Source organism: Elephas maximus, chromosome 1 (assembly GCF_024166365.1).
Source record: "Elephas maximus indicus isolate mEleMax1 chromosome 1, mEleMax1 primary haplotype, whole genome shotgun sequence".
Taxonomy (NCBI): Eukaryota; Metazoa; Chordata; class Mammalia; order Proboscidea; family Elephantidae; genus Elephas; species Elephas maximus.
The window spans coordinates 153,134,907-153,147,148 of NC_064819.1; the positions used below are offsets into that span (position 1 = coordinate 153,134,907).

Below are 12,242 nucleotides of genomic sequence, written 5' to 3' on the forward strand. Positions count from 1 at the left end.
GCCGGCGCACGAGGGCTGTTCTCCAGCCCGGGGGGGCATTATTGACACGCTGCGGGAGCCCCAGCTCTGCTCGTGCTGGAATTAAGCTCTGTGAAGAGTTAGCAAGCAAGCACTTTGTCTGGTTTGGGTTTGAACATCAGTTTACCGACACTTGGGTATTTGTGGTTCTGGTAGATTTGGGGCTTGGAGAAGAAGTGGGGCATGATTTGTGAACCAAGAAGGACTTGAGTTTCCTTAAAGTGATCAAGAATGTTTTCCCTGAAGCAGAGTGAACTGGCTTAAGGTGTAGAGAGTGGCTTTAGGGTCGTCATAGGATTGAGTCTTGAGGCCACCATTTGTTAGTTGTTTGACTTGGGAAAACCTATTTCTTTAAACCTTAATTTTCATAATTGTTGCTAGCTGCCTTCGAGTTGCCCCAACCCATGGCAACCCCATGCACCATGGAATGAAATGTCGTGCAATCCTTGTGATCTACAGAATTTGTTGGCTCATTTTTGGAAATAGATCACCAAGCCTTTCTTTCTAGTCCATATTAGCGGGAAGCTATGCTGAAACTGTAAACTGGAGGTATTATACTTAACCTCGTAGTTTTGCTGTGAAAATTAAACGATGCAAGTAAAATACTTGGCATAGTACTCATGAGTATTAAGTGTTGTTTTTGTGAACCTGCTGCCAGCATACTCATTCATTTAGTTGTTGCTGCTACTGAGTTGATTTCCTATTCATAGTTGCTCTATTTAGTAGAACTACTTTAATCTTTAAAGGAGCAGAACGCCAGGTCTTTTCTACTGTGGAGCTGATGGTGGGTTCAAACAGTGAACCTTTTTGGTTAGTAGCTGAGCGCTTAACCATTATGCCACCGTGGCTCCTTCATTCATGTGTAGGTAATATTTATCAGGCCAGTGTAAGTGGAAAGAACTGGGCAATGAAGACAAGTACACTTGGGATCCAGGTGGTGCCATGGTGAACTGATTGACATGGAAAAGGAGTCCCCCATCCTTCAAATAGCAGTAGCAAGAGCAACATTGTTATTTCCCCTTGTAGTGGGTACAGGCTGTGTTTAACTTCCTTCTATCATTCCTACCAGGTGCTTGGAAAAAAAAAACCGAAAAACCTGTTGTGACCCTATAGGACAGAATAGATCTGCCCCATAGAGTTTCCAGGGAGCGCCTGGCGGATTCTAACTGCCGACCTCTTGGTTAGCAGCCGTGGTACTTAACCACTGCACCACCGGGGTTTCCACCAGGTGATTAAGTGATTGGCACATTGTAAATAAAATTCTTTAAACTAGGAATACAAATTAAAGTCAGGGGAGTTTTATGCCATCTGTATGGTAAGTGGGGCAGGGAAGGTGAAAGAAGAATGAAGAGACCAGAAACAACTGCTGCACAGTGTTAACAGGTGTAAACCAAAGACAATAAAGAAATGCTAATTTGTGAACTCCTTCTTTGTCTGTGGTGGCGCCAAAATGCCTCTACCTTAACTCCACCAGCCTCTCCCGAGTCTCTCCAGGTAGGCATATACTCCAAGTAATAACACAGTGCTGGAGATCCAGCTCAGTTTAGAGAGAAGGCACACTTCCAGCTCCGCCCAGAACATCAGCTGCTGTAGAGTTGATTCAGGCTCACGGGAGCCCATGTGTGTCAGAGCAGACCTGTGCTCCACAGGGTTTTCAGTGGCTGATTTTTGGGAAGTAGATCACCAGCTCTTTCTTCCGTGACACCTCTGAGTAAACTTGAACCTCCAATCTTAAGGTTAGCAGCCAAATAGCGTATACCATCCGGGGACTCCTCCAATTGTCAAGGCCTTCCCATGTAGAAGTTCTGGTGCTGCCACTGCGAAATCTATCATACGTATAAAAAACCGAACTCTTTGTCATCAAATTGATTCAGACTGACAGCAACCCTATAGGACAGAGTAGAACTGTCCCATAGGGCCTCCAATGCTGTAAATCTTTAGAGAAGCAGACATCATTCTCCTGCAGAGCTGCTGGTATGTGCGAAACACCACCCTTCTGGTTAGCAGCCAAGCGCTTAACCACTCTGCCACTGGGGCTCCTTATATGTATAAACCCACTGCCGTCGCGTCGATTCCGACTCATAGCGACCGTGTAGGACAGAGTAGAACCGCCCCATAGAGTTTCCAAGGAGCGCCTGGCAGATTCGAACTGCCGATCTTTTGGTTTGCAGCCCTAGCACTTAACCACTACGCCACCAGGATTTCCCTTATATGTATTAAAAAAAAGCCCGTATATATAAAACTTACAGGTACATTTTAAAGAATGAAAATACAACACATACTCAAGTACCCAACACCCAAATGAAGAACTAGAGCATCACCTGGACCTTGGAGCCCCTGTGTACCCCTCCCCATGTCATTCCACTCACTTCTCCCCTCGTCCCTGTTGTTGTTAGGTGCCGTTGAGTCAGTTCCAACTCATAGTGACCTTACATACAACAGAAGGAAATGCTGTCTGGTCCTGCACCATCCTCTGTTGTTATGTTTGAGCCCATTGTTGTAGCCACTATGTCAATCCATCTTGTTGAGGGACTTCTTCTTTTTTGCTGACCCCTCTGCCTTACCAAGGATGATGTCCTTCTCCAGGGACTGTTCCCTCCTGATAAATGTTCAAAGTATGTGAGGCGAAGTCTGGCCATTCTCACTTCTAAGGAGCATTCTGGCTGTACTTCTTTCAAGACAGATTTGTTCATTCTTTTGGCAGCCCATGGTATGTATATTCAATATTCTTTGCCATTCATACATGCCACGTTCTAATTATTAACAAATGTCTGCAGCTGTTTCTTCTTATTTTGAGTCGTGCCACATCAGCAAATTAAGGTCCTGAAAGCTTGACTGCATCCACATCATTCAGGCCAATTCTACTTTGAGGAGGCAGTTCTCTCCCAGTCGTCTTTTAAGTGCCTTCCAACCTGAAGGGCTCATCTTCTGGCACTATTATCAGTCGGTGTTCTGCTGCTATTCATAAGGTTTTCAGCAGCCAATTTTTTCAGAAATAGGCTGCTGAGTCCTTCCTAGCCTTACTCCAGAAGCTCAGTTGAAGCCTGTCACTGTGGGTGACCCTGCTGGTATTTGAAATACCAGTGACATAGCTTCCAGCATCACAGCAACACACAAGCCACCACAGTGTGACAGACTGACCCCTTGCCCCTAAGGAACCACTATTCTGAATTTCGTGTTAATTTTTCCCTTACTTTTCACACATGATATGTGAAAAAGCACCATAGAAAAGAAATTTTCAAACAAACATTTTTACAGTAACCTGGAGCATTCTTATTGAACTTAAAAGCGGAGTATTGACAGTAAGATGTAAACCACAAAAGAAGCCGAGTCTCAAAGTACTGTGATCCCCTAAGCATAGTCTCTTTTCAAAGCTTCTCTCCTAGGCTTCCCTGGCACAGAACTCCAAGGGTGTGTTCTGTCTGAGCAGGGGAGGCCTGGTGTCTTCCAAGGTAGCTTGGAGGCTGTAATTTTAAAAGCTTTGCTAGAGTCCTTAGGAATTGCAAAAACAGTAATTTGCATGCACGTGTTTCTGAAGTTTTTTTTAATACAAATTGTCCAGGGGGCATTGTATGGGATTTGAGGGATTAAGCAGACTGTGACCTTTAAAACCTGTTTTAATGCAAATTCTTCTTTTCCTGGTTATTATGCTTGTGTTATTGTCTTTGTTTTATTTCTGTAGGGTCACACAGCTTGCCTAGGTGAATTTGCACAGCCCTATTCTCTGGTTTTGATTCTTGGTTAAGGCAAAAATTACAAACTTTATTGGTTCCTGGAGCCCATAGGATCTCAGTAATTTTTTTTTACCGTGGCCCTAAATTTATTCGTTAATAATAGTTACATCCACACAACTTAATAAGTATTTGTCTACCAACTCAGAAGCCATTTGAAAAAATGATATACAAATTTAGAGAAACAAAATGATATTTCTCTATCATTCCTAAGTAATCGCAATTACTCATGAGATACGTGTGCCTGTTGGGCACTGCATGACTGCTCTTGGAAGCAGATTTAACATAGCCATTCTCATTTCCTGTTTCACATTGATTTTCCTGTACACTTAGTTTTTATCAGAACAACCACTGAAAGCCCAGCTTTGCAAAGATATAAAGTTATTGATAGGAAGGGAACATGATCTAAGGTTGAAACTGTGAACTACCTCTAGCTGGTGGGGCCAGCAGCGTCCCAAGATCTTGAGTTCACTGTGTTTCTTTTGAAAATGTCAGATACCCTAAGTTGCCCCTGTGTGGCACACTGCAGCAATCCGGGAGCTCTGGGTGTAAGGTAAAGCCTCCTTCTGGGGAGAGGGCAGTTACTAACTAAGGGGTTTGCCTGGAGCATCCTTCCTTTTCAGGTTAAGCTTCTCTGAGGGGTGGGCTAATTTTTTTTGTGTGTGTGTGTGTGTGCTTTAGGTGAAAGTTTATACAGCAGATTTCTCATTAAACTATTAATGCACATACTGTTTTGTGACATTGATTATCAACCCCGTGACGTGTCAGCACTCTCCTCTTCTCGACCTTGGGTTCCCTATTTCCATTCATCCAGCTTCCCTGTCCCACCCTGCCCCCTGCCTTCTTGTCTTTGCCCCTGGGCTGGTGTGCCCACTTAGTCTCGTATACATGGTTGAACTACATGTGTTATTGTTTGTTTTATAGGCCTGTCTATTCTTTTGCTGAAGGGTGAACCTCAGGAGTGACTTCAGTACTGAGTTGAAAGGGTGTCCAGGGGCCATGTTCTTGGGGTTTCTCCAGTCTCTGTCAGATCAGTAAGTCTGGTTGTTTTTTGTGAGTTAGAATTTTGTTCTGCATTTTTCTCTGGCTCTGTTTGGGGCCCTGTATTGTGATCGCTGTCAAATCAGTTGGTGGTGGTAGCTGGGCACCATCTAGTTGTGCTGTACTCAGTCTGGTGGAGGCTGTGGTAGTTATTATTCATTAGTCCAGGAGTGGGCTAAATCTTGGATTTCTCATCTAAATACAGTAGATTGGTTAATGCCTGTCTTGCAGGGACATTAAGAGGATTAAGCTAATAGATAATGTACATGAAAGCATCTATTAAGGGCCTGGTATATAATAGATTGTCAAGAAACGGTAGTCGTTTTATGAATATTGTTGCTGTTGGGTGCTGTCAAGTCAATTCCAATTCATGACAACTCCATGTGACAGAGTGAATAGGGTTTTCCTGGCTGTAACCTTTATGGAAGCAGATCACCAGGTCTTTTTCCCATGGAGCCACCAGTTTTTTTTTTTTTTTTTAAGGTTTGGAATACCTTAATTTATTTTCATTCTGTTTTCCTTTTTTTTTTTTGAGTCTATAAGAGTGATATATGAAAAGCATTGTATTCATGTATCTACTACTTTTTTTCAACAAGTGTAAAATAAAAATTCCAGGTTACAAGAAAGCATTGCATCAGAGTTTAATTGGCAGATTTTTTTTCTTTCATTATCTCTGCATGAGCCACTTGTGCATCTTACAATTGATAGTGCCTTAGATTTTTTTTTAATTTTTATTTTCATTGTGCTTTAAGTGAAAGTTTACAAGTCAGTCTCTCATACAAAAATTTATAAAGACCTTTCCATATACTCCTAATTGCTCTCCGCCTAATGAGACAGCATACTCTTTCCCTCTGCTCTCTTTTCGTGTCCATTCTGCCGTCTTCTGACCCTCTCTACCCTCTCATCTCCCCTCCAGAGAGGAGATGCCAACATAGTCTCGTGTGTCTACTTGATCCAAGAAGCCCATTCTTCAAACAGTGTTATTTTCTATCCCATACTCTAGTCCAATCCCTGTCTGAAGAGTTGGCTTTGGGCATGGTTCCTGTCTTGGGCTAACAGAAGGTCTGGGGACCATGACCACTGGGGTGCTTTTAGTCTCAGTCAGACCATTAAGTCTGGTCTTTTTATGAGAATTTGGGGTCCGCATCCCACTGCTCTCCTGTTGCCTCAGGGGTTCTCTGTTGTGTTCCCTGTCAGGGCAGTTATCAGGCACCATCTAGTTCTTCTGGTCTCAGGCTGATGTAGTCTCTGGTTTATGTGGCCCTTTCTGTCTCTTGGGCTCATAATTACCTTGTGTCTTTGGTGTTCTTCATTCTCCTTTGCTCCACGTTTTTGAGACCAATTGATGCCTCATAGATGGCCTCTTGCTAGCGTTTAAGACCCCAGATGCCACTCTCCAAAGTGGGATGCAGAATGTTTTCTTAATAGATTTTATTATGCCAGTTGACTTAGATGTCCCTTGAAACCATGGTCCCCAAACCCCTGCCCCTGGTACACTGGCCTTTGAAGCTTTCAGTTTATTCAGGAAACTTCTTTGCTTTTGGTTTAGTCCAGTTGTGCTGACCTCTCCCGTATTGTGTGTTGTCTTTCCCTTCACCTAAAATAGTTCTTATCTACTATCTAGTTAGTGAAAACCCCTCTTCCTGCCTCCCTCCCTCCCCCCTCTCGTAACCATCAAAAAATGTTTTCTTCTCTGTTTAAACTATTTCTCGAGTTCTTATAATAGTGGTCTTATACAATATTTGTTCTTTTGCAGCTGACTAATTTCACTCAGCATAATGCCTTCCAGATTCCTCCATGTTATGAAATGTTTCACAGATTCATCACTGTTCTTTATTGATGTGTAGTATACCATTGTGTGAGTATACCATAATTTACTTATCCATTCATCCGTTGATGGGCACTTTGGTTGCTTCCATTTTTTTGCCATTGTAAACAGTGCTGCAGTGAACATGGGTGTGCATGTATCTGTTCATGAAAATGGAGCCACCAGTTTTGAACTGTCAGCTTTTCGGTTATCAGTCAAGCGCTTAACTGTTATACCGCCAGGGCTCCTTTGAATTTTATATAGTAATAAGTAATTTTAAATAGTACTAAATAAATGGAGCTCTGGTGATGCAGCGGTTAAGTGCTACGGATGCTAAGCACAAGGTCGGCAGTTCAAGTTCATCAGCATCTCCTTGGAAACCCTATGGCGCAGTTCTGTTCTGTCTTCTAAGTTTTCTATGGGTTGAAATCGACTCCATAGCAACATTTTTTTTTTTTAATAAATGTCCAGTAATAGTTACATATCATTGCACATATCATTGCCCCTATTTTAGAACAACCAATGCTTCTTAGCAAATAAATTACTCTTGGTGAGTTCATATTATAAAATGATTACCGTTTCTCAAATGCCTGCTCCGGTATACTACTGTGGCATGTTTTGATTTTTCAGACTGCCTTTGGATGCCCACTTTCATTTGCCAACATATGTCCTGGCTTGGGGGGGAGACCACGAGATGACCTTTTCAGGCCTGAAAATGTTTCAAGTAGGATTTAATTTGTGCATATATTTATAGCACAGAGACAGATCATCTTTTCATATGAAGCTGTCTTAATATCTAAACTTAAGAAACACCAATACACAGTGTTGTTGAGCCTCCGAGGAAAAGCTGACTTGAATAACATGTCACTGATGGCTGTAACGGTGCCTTTTAGGAAACACAGACTGGCCTCACTTGTCCTGTCCATTGCCCAGACCCTAAGCATACATTATATATACCTGCGTAATATTTTAACAGTTTGTCAGAATACACTGATTGCATTACTTTCTTCAGTCATTTCTCTTTGGGAAGCCAATACAGAACAGTAGGTGATGCTTCCAAATTAACACATATATTCTACGGCTGCTAACCAAAGGGTCGGCAGTTCGAATCCGCCAGGTGCTCCTTGGAAACTTTGTGGGGCAGTTCTACCCTGTCCTATAGGGTCGCTATGAGTCGGAATCGACTCGACGGCGCTGGGTGGAATTGCTGGATAACAATTTTTTTGTCTCTTTTGTTTCCTAGTGTTGAAATAAGTTTTCCTCTATAAAATTTGGGTATATGTGTGTGTGGTGGGAGAGGGCAATACTATTTTGATTCTTCTTAACTAATTGTTCCCTTTTTCTACTTGATACTTGATGCCCACCTGGTAGAAAAAGCAACGTTTCTTTTTTTTATGAATAAACAGGGACCAGCAAGGCCATTTTTTGTTTTTGTTTTTGTAAAGGGCATACGTTTAGAGAAATGTTTCTAAAATGGGTACAAAATAATCAGGCTGATTTTCTTACATATGTTAAGTAGATAAAAGATCAGTGAGATTGTTAACCCAATGATTTTCTTTTGTTATCAACATTGCTGTTGGTGTTGTTAGTTGTCATTGAGTCAGTTCCGACTCATGGCAACCCCATGTGTGCAGAGTAGAACTGCTCCATAGGGTTTTCAAGGCTGTGACCTTTTGAAAGTAGATCACCAGGCTGTCTTTTGAGGCACCCCTGGGTGGGTTCGAACCACCAACCTTTTGGCTTAACCATTTGTAACACTCGGACTCCATTATCAATATTGACCAAAAAAACCCCAAACCCACTGCCCTCGAGTCTATGCCGGCTCATAGTGACCCTCTGGGACAGAGTAGAACTGCCTCATAGAGTTTCCAAGGAACACCTGGTGGATTCAAACTGCCAACCTCTTGGTTAGCAGACATAGCTCTTAACCACTATGCCACCAGGATTTCCTTATCAACATTAGTAGCTTATTATTTAGTGTTTTTTAAGACTGTATGTGTGTATTCACATTCTAGAATATAAACTGAAAGTACACTGTGAGTCGGAATTGACTGCAGTGGGCTTTTTTTTAAGACTGTATGTGTGTGTTCACATTCTAGAATATAAACTGAAAGTACATTTTGTTTTAAAACTTGAATCCAAAGGACAGAAAATTCATATATTCAGTGAATTAGGGTTTTCAATTTAAAAAAAAGTCTACATTTTATTCTAAAAAAATCCTGTGGGCATTTGATATACAAAGAAATTGTCTCTAGGTGTGAGTTTTTGGAGTACTGGGTTTTTCTCACCCTGCATCTTTATGGGAACTTTTAAGTTTTTTTTTTTTTGCAGTGAAATATGTTAAGTTTATAATCAGAAAAATAAATAGATCAGTTAAAAGGTTTAAAAATTATACATGAAAATTCAGTATTAGTCAAATGTACTTTTAAAGATATACTTTGTTTACATAGTGGAGCTATTTGAATGTTCTAGCAACTAAAATACCTGCTTAATGAGAGGTAAAAATATAATGACATGAGATAAATCTATCTTACATACTTGTATGGTAGTGATTTGGATTTACTTATTACTAAGGGTGAAAAATAAACCAAATAACAAATAATCAACTTGGAAAATTTCAGTTCAGATTTTTTCTAAAACTGAAAGCTATTCCTCTTTTCTTGGGATAACATGTGTCATGTCAGTTTTTAAACTTGTTTTTTCAGCTAGAAAATGCCAAGTACACTCTTAGTCCCAGCAAGAAATTTTGAATTCAGCACAATTTTAAGTAGAATGGTGAGTGAGATACGTTAAAACCAAAACCACACCCAGTGCGGTCGAGTCGATTCCGACTCATAGCGACCCGATAGGACAAGAGTAGAACTGCCTCATAGAGTTTCCAAGGAGTGCCTGGTGGAATTGAACTGCTGAACTTTTGGTTAGCAGCCCCTAGCCCTTAACCACCACGCCGCCACGGTTTCCATATTATGCCATGCCCAAACCAAAAACCAAACCCACTGCCGTCGAGTTGATTCCAACTCATAGTGACCCTATGGGACAGTGGAACTGCCTGATGGAGTTTCCAAAGAGTGCCTGGTGGATTCGAACTGCTGACCTCTTGGTTAGCAGTCGTAGCGCTTAACCACTATGCCACCAGGGTTTCCATATTATGCCATAAAAAACCCAGTGCCGTCGAGTCGATTCCAACTCATAGCGACCCTATAGGACGGAGTAGAACTGCCCCATAGAGTTTCCAAGGAGCACCTGGTGGATTTGAACTGCCAACCGTTTGGTTAGCAGCCGTAGCACTTAACCACTACGCCACCAGGGTTTCCATTATGCCATTATGCCATAGATAGTGTAAAAGATTCAAAGACCAGAGATCGGACTTCTTGATTGGGTATATATGGATGCATTTGAGTACCCTAGACATACCATGTAAAAACTGCAGCCACTACTGGTTAAGAGGCATGGGCTTCGGAGCCAGTTTGCCTGGATATGAAGCCTGGCTTTGCCACTTACTGATAGTAAAACGTTTGGTAATTTACTTAACCTCTCTGTGTCTCTGTCTCCTCATCTGTGAACAGTTCTGTACCCTGACTGATGGTGGTTACATGAATCTATACATGTGATAAAATTCATAGACCTGTACCCGCACACAGAGCAAGTGCATGGAAGAACTGGTGAAACCCAAATAAGGTCTGTAGTTTAATTAATAGTATACTGCTGTCAATTTCCTTGTCTTGATAATTGTCCTATGGTTGTATAAGATATCGCCACTGGGGGAGCCTCAGTAAAGTGTGCACAGAAACTCTCCATACTGTTTTTGGAACTTCAGTGTGAGACTAAAACTATTGCAAAATAGAGTTTAAAGGAGTAAAACACACACACACACACACACACACACACACACACACACACACACACACACACACACACACACACACACACACACACACACACACACACACACACACACACACACACACACACACACACACACACACACACACACACACACACACACACACACACACACACACACACACACACACACACACACACACACACACACACACACACACCCCATTGATGGTGTCCTATGCTGGGCTGTACCAGGGCACTGAGGTTAGGGACAGTGTAGGATGGTTAGAGAAGCCTAGGAGTAATATCACTTCCCCCTCCTTTTCATCCCCAGTCGTGGGAAAAGAGAGGCAAGAAATAACCGTGTTTTGTTGTTCATGGGAAAGTGTCTGCATTATTCACTAGTAAGTTCCTACAGCAGTCTGAGGGGTAGCATTTAAAATTTCTCACTAAAATAGGAATTCTTAACTTGGAGTTTATTGGTGAGGTACAGATGCTCTAAGATTTCCCTGGAATTGTGTGAAAGTATTTGAATGAATGCTCGTATGTACATTTGAAGAGGAAGCTTTCATCATATTCACAGATGGTCCCCTAACTCAGTGGTCGGTAAGCACAAGAAAATGTTGTTTACAGAGCTCTATCCACTCCATGGAAACCCTGGTGGCATAGTGGTTAAGTGCTACGGCTGCTAACCAAAAGGTTGCCTGTTTGAATCCATGAGGCGCTCCTTGGAAACTGAGTCAGTTCTGCTCTGCCCTGTAGGGTCGCTATGAGTCGAAATTGACTGGATGGCAGTGGGTTTGGGTTTTTTTTTTTGGTTATCTACTCCATGGAGCCCTGGTGGCGCAGTGGTTAAGAGCTTGGCTGCTAACCAAAATGTCGGCAGTTTGAATCCACCAGCCACTCCTTGGAAACCCTGTGGGGCAGTTCTACTCTGTCCTGTAGGGTCGCTGTGAATCCGAATCGACTCAACAGCAGTGGGTTTTTTGTTTGTTTGTTTGTTTTATCCACCCTATAGTGATCTCCTTTACTTGGGTATCTTAGATGCTTTCTGTCCCGTAGAGGACCTTTTCCCTCTACCAGCCTCTAGGGACTGTTTCTGCTCATGCCTGGGATAAGCCTCAGCAGTTCTTTTCCCTCAGATCATCTAGCTACTCACCTGGATCCTGGCAGCTCCACAGCCCATACCTCAAGGGCCAAAGGAAGCCCCAGTGTGGACTGTCTTGGAGTCCCCAGTATGGCAGACCTGGCACTGAAGTCGCTGTGTAGAACTCAGCCTTACAACCACCACATCTACTGTCTTCCCTTAGGGTCCAGAAAAATATGAAGTAAATTACAATACGTGAGATACACAGCTATGGCAGAACTCATGAAGGTGATCCTGAATGGCTGCAGGTTGGTAAATTCTGCCTTGGAGGATGCAAGTTTAACTTTAAGATTGTCTTCTGATGTACATTTTATGCTTCACACGTATTCCAAGTGTATCATACATTTATCATTTAGGGGAGCTCATCTAAATCATTGGATACTAAACAAGGCAGAATGTATTGTTACAAAAGATCTTAATTATCAGTTAGAATTTACTTAATAAAGAGGGGTCTCCAGTCACTCAGATTGGTTTTTAATTCAGATGAATGGGCTGGATAAGTGGCAAAAAAAGATAACTTGCAATGTTCTCTTATACATATGGTTTCTTAATATTTGGATTCATCTTAGAAGCCCTTCAGTAAATCATGATTTGACTCTTTCATCCAACTCAATATATTTTGTCAGGGTAGGCTAACCTGCTGTAACAAACATCC

The 12,242-nt window shown here is 42.0% G+C and overlaps 1 protein-coding gene across 4 annotated transcripts in view; it reads left to right on the top strand.

Moving 5' to 3' along the window:
• The window catches only part of ANKRD6 (ankyrin repeat domain 6), a 211,810-nt gene that overhangs the window by 16,861 nt on the left and 182,707 nt on the right, over positions 1–12,242 (top strand). The window lies entirely within an intron of this gene.